This window comes from Pseudophryne corroboree, chromosome 8 (genome assembly GCF_028390025.1).
Source record: "Pseudophryne corroboree isolate aPseCor3 chromosome 8, aPseCor3.hap2, whole genome shotgun sequence".
Taxonomy (NCBI): Eukaryota; Metazoa; Chordata; class Amphibia; order Anura; family Myobatrachidae; genus Pseudophryne; species Pseudophryne corroboree.
Window position 1 is genome coordinate 415,157,918 of NC_086451.1, and position 19,557 is coordinate 415,177,474.

At 46.0% G+C, this 19,557-nt stretch overlaps 1 protein-coding gene across 3 annotated transcripts in view; it reads left to right on the forward strand.

Annotated features, from left to right (window-relative positions):
- CLIP3 (CAP-Gly domain containing linker protein 3) overlaps positions 1-19,557 on the forward strand; it is a 121,115-nt gene that overhangs the window by 11,968 nt on the left and 89,590 nt on the right. The gene's annotated exons all lie outside the window — the stretch shown is intronic.

Sequence of the window (19,557 nt, forward strand, 5' to 3'; positions counted from 1 at the left end):
GCAATCAAGGCTAGGCGGAGCTGACTGGATCTTCCGCCTCCCACAAGGGACAACCCAGCTCCATTGCTCACCACCTCACTGGGGAGGAGTCGGGGGAGCGTCATCCAGCCGCAGCAGCAGCATAACTAAGGGACGTGTAAGTGAGATAAAACCACACCCTCTGCAGTCCACACACACTGGGCATCATAGACTCCGGCTGACACTCTGCTTTAAGTAATTTTCATACTGCAGATACCATTTCTTGGTGGCCTAAGTCAACAATAAGTTTGCAGTAGCCCAAAAGAGTAACTGAGGGGCATAATAGAATGGAATCTCAATTCAGGCAGCTAATATAGCTATAAAGATTCATAGACTGGCCAATAAATAGAGTGACTTGCATATGGCACTTATGAATACATTTAACTGTCATTATAGCCCTGAAATAGCTGCAATGAGGGAGGAATATCATATATATGAAAGGGATCTAATTGACAGTCTTATATAGACTATTACTAGGGATAAATTCCAGGAAGCCTAGAGAGTAATAGAAATACCGGATTCGGTGTGATTGGAAATATTAGATGTTTCTAAAGACTGGATATGAAAAGAACTGTAATAGTAGCATATTATATATATATATATATATATATATATATATCAGAGTGGAATAATACAATACTTCAAGACAACATATTTGTTGGACTAGTGTTAACCCAAAACACTGAAGTAATATGCTAGATAAATATAAGGGTGTCCCATCGGAATTTACAGATGTTATTCATACATTTCTGTCAATCGGATAAAGCTGTGGTAGATACCACCGTCTTAGATTCTGCAGGGAGTAAGAGCAGTATTACTTTGTGACTGTAACTACTATATTATCTCACTAAGGGTGCATACACACGGTGAGATTCGGACTTATCCGATTCTCACCGTGCGACAGGGGGCCGGGTCGGCACTTAGCCAGTATCGCAAGCACATAATGAGTGTGCTTGCGATGCGATTTTGGCTAAGTGTCAATCCTGACTATCTCTTCTATAGAGATAGTCAGGATTGACTTGCCTGCACAGCCTATTTTTTCGGCCGATGCCGACCGCGCGGGGCCGCGCATCGGCATCGGATCGGGATCGCAAGGTGACTGTCACCTTGCGATCTGCACTATATTTTCTTCCGATTCTGACTATATAGTCAGAATCGGAAGAAAAAATCGACCCGTGTGTACACACCTTAATACCCCCTTTTCCACTAGCTCAAAAAACACGGGTAAATGCACGGGGGCGCGCATTTACCCGTGTTTTTGGCAAGTGGAAAAGGGTCAACCCGGATCAAGTGACCCGTGAATCCTACCCGGCTATTTACCTGGGTAGGACACGGGAATGATCCGGGTAGGGTGTAGTGTAAACGGGAGCCGTGTCGATGCGACACGGCTCCCGTTTACACTGTATGGATGGGCGGCGCTGGGAGATCATGTGATCTCCCTGCGCCGCCCCTGCCGTGTAGCTAGAAGCGTCACCAACCCGGCATATGCCGGGTTGTGACTGCTGATGGGAAAGGGACCGAGCACGGGTCGCAGCAGGGGGCAGCTCCCGTGTCAGGCTCCCGGCTGCGACCCGTGCTCGTAGGTGTAAAAGGGGTATAAGTGAAAGAGACAGTTGGAATTGTTACATAAGTTTCAGAGAGATAATAATTTCTGTTGCCCAAAGAGAAACACAAGTAACAAAATACTGTGACTAATAGAAGTTAATGCTACAGTGTTTCATGGACTGAGATATCCTTAAGCAGTAAATCACCACAACCATATCCCAGGAACAGTAGTGCTAATTAAACCTATGACACTGGAATACAATTGCAATGGGGATCATCACCAACGGCTTAAATAATTCCTGTTCCATATAAAACAAAGAATAGAATACCACTGTCCTTCTATATATGGAATGTTTTTTATGGTATGGGCCCCGATTGTGCACATCAGTTTTAAAGAGTACCCGGGTAACTCAGTCTCAATTTAAAACAGGTGAAAGTTTTTTTGTATTGCATGCAAACTAATATGTATAGGATTAGTAGTAATATATATATATATATTGAATGTATTATTGTCTTTATGTCCAACAAGACAATTTATTAATGCAGAAGTTTTGTAGTATGATTCTGTAATTAAATTACATTACTTACCTTTATATTTGTGGCTTGACTTGGATCCTGGAAATCTGGAAGAGAAGAAAGGTACAATATAAGATGTAATGAGTAATTTATTAGAATACACTCACACATACACCGCAGGTGGGAGGCTTACCCAGGCGAGCCTTACAATAACCAGCTTGGGTGGAGGCACAGATACTGAGTAACCCTCCCTTAGTGAAATAAGGAATAGCATCTTATTAGAGTAGTTTTAGGGGGGTTACACTTGGACGGGGGAGTGCGGTGCACAACTCCTCTCCTTTCACCCCCCCCCCCCCCCCCCTCTAATCCTGTGATTGTACTATCTACAGCCACAGGGCTTTTTTCTTTTTTTTTCTTTTTGCAGAAGTGATATGGCTCTGTAAGGGAATTGAATGTGTAACTGATTCACAGCGTGTCTCATGGTAATGACACTGGTGCCTTATTAAAATAATTTAATGAAATTTATCTGTGTAACTAATCCACAGAGTGCTTTCAGGGACACAGAGAGCATGGGGGCATGGTTAAATTTGGGGAGGCATGGTAATATACCCTAAAAAAAAGATGTAAAAGTAGTTTTGCAGTGCTGCAGGACATTTGTTTCCCTCAGATGCACTGCAACGGGAAACCCCCATAGCAGCTGACTCAGGTGCCTGGCCCATCCTCCAACAAGCTTGGGCCCAAGTAATATAGGGATGGCCATTGGTGGGCTGCCATCGATGGCACTTGAACCATCTAGGGCAAACCATCGATGGTTTGCACCACTCAATGGCCATCACTGAAAGGCGCTGACCGTACCGCAGGCCAATAAAAAAATGGGGGCAGGGCTTAGGGGTATATTCAATAAGAGTCGGGTCCATTCCGACATGCAATTGTTGGAATGGACCGGACAACCCCTATTCAATGGACGGCCAAATCCGACTGTCGGATTTGGCCGTCCTGTCAGGCCGCTGCCGTCAGCAGCTACAGATGCGCTGACAGCAGCGGCAAAGGTGAGCAGAGAGCGGTGGCCGTGAATGGAAGGGGCTGGCTGCGGGGGACGTGTGGAGCCGCAGGAGGAGCTGACAACAGAAAGAGAGGTGCTGTGGGTGGCGGGGGGAGTATTGATCGGCGGACGCGGGAGGTGCTGGTAGCGGGGGAACATGTCTGCGGCGGTGGGGGGAGGCGATTCAGGGAGAGAGGTGCGCTGGCCGGGGACGGCCAGGCACCTCTCTCCCTGCAGCGCCTCCCCGCGCCGCCGCAGACATGTCCCTCCCCCGCAGCCAGCATCTCCCGCCAGCCGTGAATCTCAGCTTCCCCCGCCGCCCGCAGCACCGCTCCTCTCTTCACCTCAATCCGACTTGTTTCAAGTTGGATTGAGTTTGTCGGAAAAGGGGCCAAAACCTGTCGGATTTGGCCCCGTTTCCGATAGAAGCACGTGGATCTGCGTCTATTCCGCCGATCCACGTGTTTTCCGACAAGTCAGGAATTTCCGACTTGTCGGAAAAAATCAGCCCCTATTGAATAGGCCGGAACCCCTTTCGACCTATTTCTGTCGGAAGCTGCCGTCTTTCCGACAAGATGGCAGCTTCCGACAGTTATTGAATATAGCCCTTAGTGGGTGTCAGGGGTGGAGCTATTCTCTGTGTCCTGGCACCTTGCAAAAAAAAATATATATTCATTTAGGCTGTGGCATTGATGTAGAGAAACCATCTATTTCTCCCATCGATGGCAAAAACATTAGACATCGGCCATAAACCATCGATGATTTGGAATCATCAATGGTTGATGGCCATCCCTAATTAGTACCCACTCCCCCCTGCCCCTGGGTGCTGTTAGAGCAGAGGACCAGATTTATAACTTACTCATCCTTCTTTCCTTCATTTTCTCTTTCTTTTTTCTAAAGTCCTGTATTTGTAGTTTGACCGTTATTGCACCATATACAGAATGCTAATTCAGACACCTTAAGGGAGTAACGTACAATATACATGACACATACCTTCTCAGCAAAAGCAAATTCAGCATACAATCAGCATATTCCTTGAAATAATATGAATCAGTATTTTCTTTGTGTAAGTTTCCAGTAGATGGCATAAAGAGTGTAAAGTATCTCTGAAAAGGAGATTTGTAACTGTACTTTAAAAGGATGAGATTTAAGCCATACAGTAAGTGTCTATTTTTCTTTCAGTATTGATGCATATGCCCCATAGAGCCTTATAAATGTTTGTAGTCGTGGATGGTCCAAAGATCTAAATCCAAAAATATATTTTTTAATTCCTCCTTTCTAAATGCACTGGCTGGATTTTAATTATAGAAGAAACTACAGAATATTTTTGTATATATATTTGAAATCTTGAAGACGCGCAGTAAACCCCCATATGCTATATTGTCTGTTCATTCAGTTAGGTCAAAGTTTGATGAAAACTCATCAATCTACTCCCATCTGTTGTCTCACTAATGGGCCCTACACACTGGCAGATGATACTGTTCGATATGAACGTTCTCGTTCATTAATAAACGAGAACTCGTTCATGTTGTGCAGTGTGGAGGCACTAGCGAGGAACGATGCGCGGGAGCGCGCTCATTCATTGCTGGTGCCCCGTCGCTTGTGCATGCAAGCCAATATGCGCGAGATCGTCCATATTTGCCTGCACTGCTATGGAGCCGGGTGACGGGGGGAGTGAAGAAACTTCACTCCACAAGTCACTCACCCCCCCCCCCCTCCCCGCCGTGGGGTCGACCATCAGCCGTATCCGCCGTCAGGCAGCGCGGCGGCGGATCTATCAGTGTGTAGGGCCCATAAGATATGCTCCTTTTACTTTAAAATGAAAACATACTACATTTGTTAATATACTCATATATTCATAGATTGTTCTGACAAGTACTTTATTGTAAAGATACTTTACTGGTCTGTACTGGGATTGTACGACTGATCCATAGAGTGCCTTGTTGTAATGATACTGGTCTGTACTGGGATTGTATGACTGATCCACTGAGTGCCTTATTGTAATGATACTGGTCTGTAATGGGATTGTATGACTGATCCATAGAGTGCCTTACTGTAATGATACTGGTCTGTACTGGGATTGTGTGACTGATCCACAGAGTGCCTTATTGTAATGACTCTGGTCTGTACTGGGATTGTATGACTGATCCACAGAGTGCCTTACTGTAATGACACTGGTCTGTACTGGGATTGTATGACTGATCCATAGAGTGCCTTACTGTAATGATACTGGTCTGTACTGGGAATGTATGACTGATCCATAGAGTGCCTTACTGTAATGACACTGGTCTGTACTGGGATTGTATGACTGATCTACAGAGTGCCTTACTGTAATGACACTGGTCTGTACTGGGATTGTATGACTGATCCACAGAGTGCCTTACTGTAATGATACTGGTCTGTACTGGGAATGTATGACTGATCCACAGAGTGCCTTACTGTAATGATACTGGTCTGTACTGGGATTGTATGACTGATCCATAGAGTGCCTTACTGTAATGATACTGGTCTGTACTGGGATTGTATGACTGATCCACAGACTGCCTTATTGTTATGACACTGGTCTGTACTGGGATTGTATGACTGATCCACAGACTGCCTTATTGTTATGACACTGGTCTGTACTGGGATTGTATGACTGATCCACAGAGTGCCTTATTGTAATGACACTGGTCTGTACTGGGATTGTATGACTGATCCATAGAGTGCCTTATTGTTATGATACTGGTCTGTACTGGGATTGTATGACTGATCCACAGACTGCCTTATTGTAATGACACTGGTCTGTACTGGGATTGTATGACTGATCCATAGAGTGCCTTATTGTTATGACACTGGTCTGTACTGGGATTGTATGACTGATCCACAGAGTGCCTTATTGTTATGACACTGGTCTGTACTGGGATTGTGTGACTGATCCACAGAGTACATTACTGTAATGATACTGGTCTGTACTGGGATTGTATGACTGATCCATAGAGTGCCTTATTGTTATGACACTGGTCTGTACTGGGATTGTGTGACTGATCCACAGAGTGCCTTACTGTAATGATACTGGTGAGTACTGGGATTGTATGACTGATCCACAGAGTACATTACTGTAATGATACTGGTCTGTACTGGGATTGTATGACTGATCCACAGAGTGCCTTACTGTAATGATACTGGTGTGTACTATGATTGTATGACTGATCCACAGAGTGCCTTATTGTAATGACACTGGTCTGTACTGGGATTGTATGACTGATCCATAGAGTGCCTTATTGTTATGACACTGGTCTGTACTGGGATTGTATGACTGATCCATAGAGTGCCTTATTGTTATGACACTGGTCTGTACTGGGATTATATGACTGATCCACAGAGTGCCTTACTGTAATGATACTGGTCTGTACTGGGATTTTATGACTGATGCAGAGAGTGCCTGTTTGTAATGAAACTGGTCTGTACTGGGATTGTATGACTGATCCACAGAGTGCCTTATTGTTATGACACTGGTCTGTACTGGGAATGTATGACTGATCCAGAGAGTGCCTTATTGTAATGACTCTGGTCTGTACTGGGATTGTATGACTGATCCACAGAGTGCCTTACTGTAATGACACTGGTCTGTACTGGGATTGTATGACTGATCCACAGAGTGCCTTACTGTAATGATACTGGTCTGTACTGGGATTGTATGACTGATCCACAGAGGGGTGGTCTTCAGTATGCCGGCTGTCGTGATCTCGGCGCACAGTATACCGGCGCCGGGATCCTGACAGCCGGCATACCGACACTTATTCTCCCTCGTGGGGGTCCACGATCCCCTGGAGGGAGAATAAAATAGGGTGGCGTGCATAGCGCGCCACCGTGCCCGTAGCGTGGCGAGCGCAGTGAGCCCGCAAGGGGCTCATTTGCGCTCGCCACACTGACGGTAAGCCGGCGGTCGGCCTCCCGGCGCCGGTATGCTGGTCGCCGCTAGCCCGACCGCCGGCATACCATAGTGTACCCCCACAGAGTGCCTTACTGTAATGATACTGGTCTGCACTGGGATTGTATGACTGATCCACAGAGTGCCTTATTGTAATGATACTGGTCTGTACTATGATTGTGTGACTGATCCATAGAGTTCCTTACTGTAATGATACTGGTCTGCACTGGGATTGTATGACTGATCCACAGAATGCCTTATTGTCAGGACACTGGTCTGTACTGGGATTGTATGACTGATCCACAGAGTGCATTACTGTAATGATACTGGTCTGTACTGGGATTGTATGATTGATCCACAGAGTGCCTTATACCCCTTTTACACCTACGAGCACGGGTCGCAGCCGGGAGCCTGACACGGGAGCTGCCCCCTGCTGCGACCCGTGCTCGGTCCCTTTCCCATTAGCAGTCACAACCCGGCATATGCCGGGTTGGTGACGCTTCTAGCTACACGGCAGGGGCGGCGCAGGGAGATCACATGATCTCCCAGCGCCGCCCATCCATACAGTGTAAACGGGAGCCGTGTCGCATCGACACGGCTCCCGTTTACACTACACCCTACCCGGATCATTCCCGTGTCCTACCCAGGTAAATAGCCGGGTAGGATTCACGGGTCACTTGATCCGGGTTTACCCTTTTCCACTTGCCAAAAACACGGGTAAATGCGCGCCCCCGTGCATTTACCCGTGTTTTTTGAGCTAGTGGAAAAGGGGTATAACTGTAATGATACTGGTCTGCACTGGGATTGTATGACTGATCCACAGAGTGCCTTATTGTTAGGACACTGGTCTGTACTGGGAATGTATGACTGATCCACAGACTGCCTTATTGTAATGACACTGGTCTGTACTGGGAATGTATGACTGATCAACAGAGTGCCTTACTGTAATGATACTGGTCTGTACTGGGATTGTATGACTGACCCACAGAGTGCCTTATTGAAATGACACTGGTCTGTACTGGGATTGTGTGACTGATCCACAGAGTGCCTTACTGTAATGATACTGGTCTGTACTGGGATTGTATAACTGATCCACAGAGTGCCTTACTGTAATGATACTGGTCTGTACTGGGATTGTATAACTGATCCACAGAGTGCCTTACTGTAATGATACTGGTCTGTACTGGGATTGTGTGACTGATCCACAGAGTGCCTTACTGTAATGATACTGGTCTGTACTGGGATTGTATATCTGATCCACAGAGTGCCTTACTGTAATGATACTGGTCTGTACTGGGATTGTATAACTGATCCACAGAGTGCCTTACTGTAATGATACTGGTCTGTACTGGGATTGTATAACTGATCCACAGAGTACCTTATTGTTATGATACTGGTCTGTACTGGGATTGTATGACTGATCCACAGAGTGCCTAATTGTAATAACTCTGGTCTGTACTGGGATTGTATGACTGACCCATACAGTGCCTTACTGTAACAATACTGTTCCATACAGTGATTGTATGACTGCTCCACAGAGTGCCTTATAATCATACTGGTCTGTACTGGGATTGTATGACTGATCCACAGAGTGCCTTAAGCGGAGTATACACTAGAGCGATGTTGACACAATTTGCTGTTTCTTTTTTTTTTCTTTTTTTAAACATAGTTTTTATTCATGGGATCACAAGAACCAACAGGAACCAACAAATAGTAGTTACAGCATAGTACGTTACAAATACAGCTTAACAGTTGGTACGTATAAAGTAGAGATGAGCGCCTGAAATTTTTCGGGTTTTGTGTTTTGGTTTTGGGTTCGGTTCCGCGGCCGTGTTTTGGGTTCGAACGCGTTTTGGCAAAACCTCACCGAATTTTTTTTGTCGGATTCGGGTGTGTTTTGGATTCGGGTGTTTTTTTCAAAAAACACTAAAAAACAGCTTAAATCATAGAATTTGGGGGTCATTTTGATCCCAAAGTATTATTAACCTCAAAAACCATAATTTACACTCATTTTCAGTCTATTCTGAATACCTCACGCCTCACAATATTATTTTTAGTCCTAAAATTTGCACCGAGGTCGCTGTGTGAGTAAGATAAGCGACCCTAGTGGCCGACACAAACACCGGGCCCATCTAGGAGTGGCACTGCAGTGTCACGCAGGATGTCCCTTCCAAAAAACCCTCCCCAAACAGCACATGACGCAAAGAAAAAAAGAGGCGCAATGAGGTAGCTGTGTGAGTAAGATTAGCGACCCTAGTGGCCGACACAAACACCGGGCCCATCTAGGAGTGGCACTGCAGTGTCACGCAGGATGGCCCTTCCAAAAAACCCTCCCCAAACAGCACATGACGCAAAGAAAAAAAGAGGCGCAATGAGGTAGCTGTGTGAGTAAGATTAGCGACCCTAGTGGCCGACACAAACACCGGGCCCATCTAGGAGTGGCACTGCAGTGTCACGCAGGATGTCCCTTCCAAAAAACCCTCCCCAAACAGCACATGACGCAAAGAAAAAAAGAGGCGCAATGAGGTAGCTGTGTGAGTAAGATTAGCGACCCTAGTGGCCGACACAAACACCGGGCCCATCTAGGAGTGGCACTGCAGTGTCACGCAGGATGTCCCTTCCAAAAAACCCTCCCCAAACAGCACATGACGCAAAGAAAAAAAGAGGCGCAATGAGGTAGCTGACTGTGTGAGTAAGATTAGCGACCCTAGTGGCCGACACAAACACCGGGCCCATTTAGGAGTGGCACTGCAGTGTCACGCAGGATGTCCCTTCCAAAAAACCCTCCCCAATCAGCACATGATGCAAAGAAAAAGGTTAGGTGGTATACAATTATGGACGGACTGCCTGCCGAGTGCAGACACAGAGGTAGCCACAGCCGTGAACTACCGTACTGTACTGTGTCTGCTGCTAATATAGACTGGTTGATAAAGAGATGTCGTAGTAGTATGTATGTATAAAGAAGAAAAAAAAACCACGGTTAGGTGGTATACAATTATGGACGGACTGCCTGCCGAGTGCAGACACAGAGGTAGCCACAGCCGTGAACTACCGTACTGTGTCTGCTGCGACTGGATGATAAATGATATAAAAAATATATATATATATATCACTACTGCAGCCGGACAGGTATATATTATATATTATATAATGACGGACCTGCTGGACACTGTCTGTCAGCAGAATGAGTTTTATTTTTATAGAATAAAAAAAACAACAACACACAAGTGAAGTCACACGACGAGTGTTTAACTTTTTCAGGCAATCACAATATAAGTATACTACTAACTATACTGGTGGTCAGTGTGGTCAGGTCACTGGTCAGTCACACTGGCAGTGGCACTCCTGCAGCAAAAGTGTGCACTGTTTAATTTTAATATAATATTATGTACTCCTGGCTCCTGCTATAACCTATAACTGGCACTGCAGTGCTCCCCAGTCTCCCCCACAATTATAAGCTGTGTGAGCTGAGCAGTCAGACAGATATATAATATATATAGATGATGCAGCACACTGGGCTGAGCCTGAGCAGTGCACACAGATATGGTATGTGACTGAGTCACTGTGTGTATGTATCGCTTTTTTCAGGCAGAGAACGGATATATAAATAAACTGCACTGTCTGGTGGTCACTCACTATATAATATTATGTATTCCTGGCTCCTGCTATAACCTATAACTGGCACTGCAGTGCTCCCCAGTCTCCCCCACAATTATAAGCTGTGTGAGCTGAGCAGTCAGACAGATATATAATATATATAGATGATGCAGCACACTGGGCTGAGCCTGAGCAGTGCACACAGATATGGTATGTGACTGAGTCACTGTGTGTATCGCTTTTTTCAGGCAGAGAACGGATATATTAAATAAACTGCACTGTCTGGTGGTCACTCACTAGTAAACTCTCTGCACTCTCTACACTTCTACAGTACTCCTCCTAGTCCTAAGCTCCAGTAAATCTCTCTCTCTTATAATCTAAATGGAGAGGACGCCAGCCACGTCCTCTCACTATCAATCTCAATGCACGTGTGAAAATGGCGGCGACGCGCGGCTCCTTATATAGAATCCGAGTCTCGCGAGAATCCGACAGCGTCATGATGACGTTCGGGCGCGCTCGGGTTAACCGAGCAAGGCGGGAGGATCCGAGTCTGCTCGGACCCGTGAAAAAAAACATGAAGTTCGGGCGGGTTCGGATTCAGAGAAACCGAACCCGCTCATCTCTAGTATAAAGAAGACTAAAAAAGAGCAAAAATGATCCATTTTTGACCCATAGACCGGGTAATATAAGACAAGAAGAATGGTAGTCAGCAGAGAGACTAACTGACTGAGGTTAAAGAGTTAAATGGGAGGTAGGGGAAAGAGAAGAGAAAAGAGAAAGGTAGAGATAGAAAGATAGAATAGGGTAGTATAGGGTCCCCGGGGGTGGGGTGGGGGGGTTCCATCAAATATATAGCATAGGGCATTACTAGTTGAAAGGCAAAGGAGCATGTTGGGTAGTTAGCCATGGACTCCATATTTTATCAAATGACTTAGAGGAGCAGTTTATTATACTAGTCATGTAATCCATACGGTAATCGTACCAGATGCGGGCAATTATAGATTGCATAGAGGGCGGAGCAGGATTTTTCCAGTCTGCGGCCTATTGACATGTCAGTGCAGAGACTATATGGCGAAACAGTTTATTTTGAAATTTCGTCAGCATTGGCAGGCTTAAGGGAAGGAGAATATATTTAGGGTCGTAAGGGATAGGAATCTGCAATAAGCTAGAAATAAGATTAATCACATCTTTCAATATATTCACTATTTTAGGGCATGACCACCATATATGTAGAAAAGAGCCCTATGCGCCACTTCCTCTCCAACATCTATCCGATGTATCCGGGTACATTCTGCTTAAACGAGATGGTACATAATACCATCTATATAATAATTTATAAACATTCTCATTAATTCTAACGCATATGGAGCTAGATGCTGCGTTATCCCAGACTTCAGACCATTCCTCATCATCTAAGGCCGAGCCCAGATCCAGTTCCCATGCTCTCTCATGAGGATCACGTTGAGAGGATGGTTCCCCGTTGAGAGTGGTATATAATAGGGAAATTAAGCCGTTGGCTGAGTGACGTCTGAGACACACTGCCTCGAACGTAGTCAGGGGCCTGCTAGAGAGGACGTGGCTCATTGAGGAATGAAAGTGCCTAAGTTGCAAGAATTGATAAAAGTATCTGGAGGGGATATCAGTATCTTCTTGAATCTTGGAAAATTGAGAAAAACTAGAGTCTCTGGTGATATCATTCAGGTATAAGAAACCTCTATCCTGCCAAGGGGCAAATAACGGCTTGTGTGTACCAGGGGGAAATGCAGGGTTGTGCAATATTGGGATGATGGGGGAGGGGGCTGGGTCCAAGTGAAATTTCCTATTGGCAAAGTCCCAAAACGTTAGTGAGCGGGACACTATGGGGTGGGAGGACACATTTCGAGGGTGGCAGGATTTCGGGAGCCTAAGAAGAGAAGAGAGAGTAGAGAGACCTAGTTCAGCAGATTCTATAGATACCCAGACCCTCCGAGACTTGGGGTTGCACCATTGTACGCAGTGTGAAAGCTGCATAGCTAAATAATATCTTTTAAAGTCTGGAATGCCCAGACTGCCACTACATGTGGGGCGCTGTAATAGTTTCAGCCGAACTCGGGGACACTTGTTTGCCCATATAAATTGTGAGATGTGAAACTGTAAGAGTTTAAAGGCAGATGGAGGGATAAATACTGGTAGGGTTTGGAATAGATATAGTATCCGAGGGAGCACGTTCATCTTCACCAAGTTCACCCTACCTATCCAGGAGATAAAGAGGTTAGACCAAGGAGACAAATCCGATTTAATTCGGTCTAAAAGTCTAGGGAAATTAGCTTGGTAAAGTTGATGGTGACAATGTGTTAGGAAAGTGCCTAGGTATTTAATTTTTTGTTTGTACCATTGAAATGGAAAGGAGTTTTCCAAAGAGAGCTTAATCGGGCCAGGAATGTAAAAATTCAACACTTCAGTTTTACTTGCGTTAATTTTATAACCGGAATGCTTAGAGTAGAGATCAATTTCAGAAAGGAGCGGCTGCAACGACTGAGTCGGGGATCCAAGGGATAACAGGACATCGTCAGTGTACAAGGCAATTTTATGTTCAGAAGAACCCACCCGCACCCCGGCTATATCCGTGTTAGCACTAGTGATGAGCGGGTTCGGTTTCTCGGAAACCGAACCCCCCCGAACTTCACCCTTTTTACATGGGTCCGAGCCATACTCGGATTCTCCCGTATGGCTCGGTTAACCCGAGCGCGCCCGAACGTCATCATCCCGCTGTCGGATTCTCGCGAGATTCGGATTCTATATAAGCAGCCGCGCGTCGCCGCCATTTTCACTCGTGCATTGCAAATGTTAGGGAGAGGACGTGGCTGGCGTCCTCTCCGTTTATTCATTGTTGAGTTGATGCAAATATTTGTGCTTGCTTATGTCATTGTGGGGACTGGGGAGCAGCTGTATAATATAGGAGGATTACAGTGCAGAGTTTTGCTGATCAGTGACCACCAGTTTTATCCGTTCTCTGCCTGAAAAAAACGCTCCATATCTGTGCTCAGTGTGCTGCATATATCTGTGCTCACACTGCTTAATTGTGGGGACTGGTGAGCAGCTGTATTATATAGGAGGAGTACAGTGCAGAGTTTTGCTGACAGTGACCACCGGTATACGTTGTCTGCCTGAAAAACACTCCATATCTGTGCTCAGTGAGCTGCTTTATTGTGGGGACTGGGGACCACCAGTATAATATTATATAGGAGGAGTACAGTGCAGAGTTTTGCTGACCAGTGACCACCAGTATATAATATATAGCATTACGGTACAGTAGGCCACTGCTGTACCTACCTCTGTGTCGTCAAGTATACTATCCATCTAGATTCTATACCTGTGGTGCATTTCAGTTGTGCAGTTTGCTGACACAGTGACCACCAGTATATATAGCAGTACGGTACGGAAGGCCACTGCTGTACCTACCTCTGTGTCGTCAAGTATACTATCCATCTAGATTCTATACCTGTGGTGCATTTCAGTTGTGCAGTTTGCTGACACAGTGACCACCAGTATATATAGCAGTACGGTACGGAAGGCCACTGCTCTACCTACCTCTGTGTCGTCAAGTATACTATCCATTTAGATTCTATACCTGTGGTGCATTTCAGTTGTGCAGTTTGCTGACACAGTGACCACCAGTATATTTAGCAGTACGGTACGGAAGGCCACTGCTGTACCTACCTCTGTGTCGTCAAGTATACTATCCATCTACATTCTATACCTGTGGTGCATTTCAGTTGTGCAGTTTGCTGACACAGTGACCACCAGTATATTTAGCAGTACGGTACGGAAGGCCACTGCTGTACCTACCTCTGTGTCGTCAAGTATACAATCCATCTACATTCTATACCTGTGGTGCATTTCAGTTGTGCGCAGTATATATAGTAGTAGGCCATTGCTATTGATACAAGCATATAATTCCACACATTAAAAAATGGAGAACAAAAATGTGGAGGGTAAAATAGGGAAAGATCAAGATCCACTTCCACCTCATGCTGAAGCTGCTGCCACTAGTCATGGCCGAGACGATGAAATGCCATCAACGTCGTCTGCCAAGGCCGATGCCCAATGTCATAGTAGAGAGCATGTAAAATCCAAAAAAACTAAAGTTCAGTAAAATGACCCAAAAATCAAAATTGAAAGCGTCTGATGAGAAGTGTAAACTTGCCAATATGCCATTTACGACACGGAGTGGCAAGGAACGGCTGAGGCCCTGGCCTATGTTCATGGCTAGTGGTTCAGATTCACATGAGGATGGAAGCACTCATCCTCTTGCTAGAAAAATGAAAAGACTTAAGCTGGCAAAAGCACAGCAAAGTACTGTGCGTTCTTCTAAATCACAAATCCCCAAGGAGAGTCCAATTGTGTCGGTTGCGATGCCTGACCTTCCCAACACTGGATGGGAAGAGCTTGCGCCTTCCACCATTTGCACGCCCCCTGCAAGTGCTGGAAGGAGCACCCGCAGTCCAGTTCCTGATAGTCAAATTGAAGATGTCAGTGTTGAAGTACACCAGGATGAGGATATGGTTGTTGCTGGCGCTGGGGAGGAAATTGACAAGGAGGATTCTGATGGTGAGGTGGTTTGTTTAAGTCAGGCACCCGGGGAGACACCCGTTGTCCGTGGGACGAATATGGCCATTGACATGCCTGGTCAAAATACAAAAAAAATCAGCTCTTCGGTGTGGAATTATTTCAACACAAATGCGGACAACAGGTGTCAAGCCGTGTGTTGCCTTTGTCAAGCTGTAAAAAGTAGGGGTAAGGACGGTAACCACCTCGGAACATCCTCCCTTATACATCACCTGCAGCGCATTCATCATAAGTCAGTGACAAGTTCAAAAACTTTGGATGACAGCGGAAGCAGTCCACTGACCACTAAATCCCTTCCTCTTGTAACCAAGCTCCTGCAAACCACACCACCAACTCCCTCAGTGTCAATTTCCTCCTTACACAGGAAAGCCAATAGTCCTGCAGGCCATATCACTGGCAAGTCTGACGAGTCCTCTCCTGCCTGGGATTCCTCCGATGCACCCTTGAGTGTAATGCCTACTGCTGCTGGCGCTGCTGTTGTTGCTGCTGGGAGTCGATCGTCATCCCAGAGGGGAAGTCGGAAGACCACTTGTACTACTTCCAGTAAGCGATTGACTGTCCAACAGTCCTTTGCGAGGAAGATGAAATATCACAGCAGTCATCCTGCTGCAAAGCGGATAACTGAGGTCTTGTCAGCCTGGGTGGTGAGAAACATGGTTCCGGTATCCATCGTTAATTCAGAGGCAACTAGAGACTTGATTGAGGTACTGTGTTCCCGGTACCAAATACCATCTAGGTTCCATTTCTCTAGGCAGGCGATACCGAAAATGTACACAGATGTCAGAAAAAGAGTCACCAGTGTCCTAAAAAATGCAGTTGTACCCAATGTCCACTTAACCACGGACATGTGGACAAGTGGAGCAGAGCAGACTCAGGACTATATGACTGTGACAGCCCACTGGGTAGATGTATTGCCTCCCGCAGCAAGAACAGCAGCGGCGGCACCAGTAGCAGCATCTCGCAAACGCCAACTCGTTCCTAGGCAGGCTACGCTTTGTATCACCGCTTTCCATAAGAGGCACACAGCTGACAACCTCTTACGGAAACTGAGGAACATCATCGAAAATGTCTTACCCCAATTGGACTCTCCTGGGGATTTGTGACATCGGACAACGCCACCAATATTGTGCGTGCATTACATCTGGGCAAATTCCAGCATGTCCCATGTTTTGCACATACATTGAATTTGGTGGTGCAGAATTATTTAAAAAACGACAGGGGCGTGCAAGAGATGCTGTCGGTGGCCCGAAGAATTGCGGGCCACTTTCGGCATTCCGCCACCGCGTGCCGAAGACTGGAGCACCACCAAACATTCCTGAACCTGCCCTGCCATCATCTGAAGCAAGAGGTGGTAACGAGGTGGAATTCAACTCTCTATATGCTTCAGAGGATGGAGGAGCAGCAAAAGGCCATTCAAGCCTATACATCTGCCCACAATATAGGCAAAGGAGGGGGAATGCACCTGACTCAAGCGCAGTGGAGAATGATTTCAACGTTGTGCAAGGTTCTGCAACCCTTTGAACTTGCCACACGTGAAGTCAGTTCAGACACTGCCAGCCTGAGTCAGGTCATTCCCCTCATCAGGCTTTTGCAGAAGAAGCTGGAGACATTGAAGGAGGAGCTAAAATAGAGCGATTCCGCTAGGCATGTGGGACTTGTGGATGGAGCCCTTAATTCGCTTAACCAGGATTCACGGGTGGTCAATCTGTTGAAATCAGAGCACTACATTTTGGCCACCGTGCTCGATCCTAGATTTAAAACCTACGTTGTATCTCTCTTTCCGGCAGACACAAGTCTGCAGAGGTTCAAAGACCCGCTGGTGAGAAAATTGTCAAGTCAAGCAGAACGTGACCCGTCAACAGCTCCTCCTTCACATTCTCCCGCAACTGGGGGTGCGAGGAAAAGGCTAAGAATTCCGAGCCCACCCGCTGGCGGTGATGCAGGGCAGTCTGAAGCGAGTGCTGACATCTGGTCCAGACTGAAGGACCTGGCAACGATTACTGACATGTCGTCTACTGTCACTGCATATGATTCTGTCACCATTGAAAGAATGGTGGAGGATTATATGAGTGACCGCATCCAAGTAGGCACGTCAGACAGTCCGTACGTATACTGGCAGGAAAAAGAGGCAATTTGGAGGTCCTTGCACAAACTGGCTTTATTCTACCTAAGTTGCCCTCCCTCCAGTGTGTACTCCGAAAGAGTGTTTAGTGTAGCCGCTCACCTTGTCAGCAATCGGCGTACGAGGTTACTTCCAGAAAATGTGGAGAAGATGATGTTCATCAAAATGAATTATAATCAATTCCTCCGTGGAGACATTCACCAGCAATTGCCTCCAGAAAGTACACAGGGATCTGAGATGGTGGATTCAAGTGGGGACGAATTAATAATCTGTGAGGAGGGGGATGTACACAGTGAAAGGGGTGAGGAATCGGAGGATGATGATGAGGTGGACATCTTGCCTCTGTAGAGCCAGTTTGTGCAAGGAGAGATTGATTGCTTCTTTTTTGGTGGGGACCCAAACCAACCAGTCATTTCAGTCACAGTTGTGTGGCAGACCCTGTCGCTGAAATGATGGGTTCGTTAAAGTGTTCATGTCCTGTTTATACAACATAAGGGTTGGTGGGAGGGCCCGAGGACAATTCCATCTTGCACCTCTTTTTTCTTTCATTTTTCTTTGCATCATGTGCTGTTTGGGGACAATTTTTTTGAAGTGCCATCCTGTCTGACATTGCCGTGCCACTCCTAGATGGGCCAGGTGTTTGTGTCTGCCACTTGGGTCGCTTAGCTTAGTCACACAGCTACCTCATTGCGCCTATTTTTTTCTTTGCATCATGTGCTGTTTCGGGACTATTTTTTTGAAGTGCCATCCTGCGTGACACTGCAGTGCCACTCCTAGATGGGCCAGGTATTTGTGTCGGCCACTTGTGTCGCTTAGCTTAGCCATCCAGCGACCTTGGTGCAAATTTTAGGACTAAAAATAATATTGTAAGGTGTGAGGTGTTCAGAATAGACTGGAAATGAGTGGAAATTATGGTTATTGAGGTTAATAATACTATGGGATCAAAATGACCCCCACATTCTATGATTTAAGCTGTTTTTTAGGGTTTTTTGAAAAAAACACCCGAATCCAAAACACACCCGAATCAGAATAAAACATTTTCGGTGAGGTTTTGCCAAAACGCGTCCGGATCCAAAACACGGCCGCGGAACCGAATCCAAAACCAAAACACAAAACCTGAAAAATGTCCAGTGCACACCACTAGACTTAGCACGGATCCTAGCTGCCAGCGGTTCCATAACTACGGCAAAAAACAGGGGGGAGAGTGGGCATCCCTGTCTGGTGCCGTTAGTGATTCCGAGAGCAGAGGAGGTGAGGCGATTGACTGAGACCGTGGCAGTAGGGGATCTATAAAGCGCCGAGATACCTTCCAAAAATTTGCCAGAGAAGCCCATCCTTCTGAGTACCAAAAAAGCGAAGGACCAGGATAACTTGCTGTTTCTTAATGACATATTGCCTACATCGCTCAGTATGTATGGGAGATTGAACGCTCCTGCAACCCGCGAGCGATGGACGCTTGGTTGTATGTTCTGCACATAAAACCAAGCGTTGTTGCTAGTGTCCTATAGTATGCTAATAAATGTCGGAACAAGTTTGTTCCGACCTTCATTAGCATTGCCCCAGTGTGTACACACAATCTAGGACAGATGGTGATTCGTTCGGACATCAGATCAAATTCCCATCGCTGCAGTGTGAATCCGACATTACTGTAATGATACGGTCTGTACTGGGATTGTATGACTGATCCATAGAGTGCCTTACTGTAATGATACTGGTCTGTACTGGGATTGTGTGACTGATCCATAGAGTGCCTTATTGTAATGATACTGGTCTGTACTGGGATTGTATGACTGATCCATAGAGTGCCTTACTGTAATGATACTGGTCTGTACTGGGATTGTATGACTGATCCACAGAGTGCCTTACTGTAATGACACTGGTCTGTACTGGGATTGTATGACTGATCCACAGAGTGCCTTACTGTAATGACACTGGTCTGTACTGGGATTGTATGACTGATCCACAGAGTGCCTTACTGTAATGACACTGGTCTGTACTGGGATTGTATGACTGATCCACAGAGTGCCTTACTGTAATGACACTGGTCGGTACTGGGATTGTATGACTGATCCACAAGGTGCCTTACTGTAATGATACTGGTCTGTACTGGGATTGTATGACTGATCCATAGAGTGCCTTACTGTAACGATACCGGTCTGTACTGGGATTGTATGACTGATCCACTGAGTGCCTTAT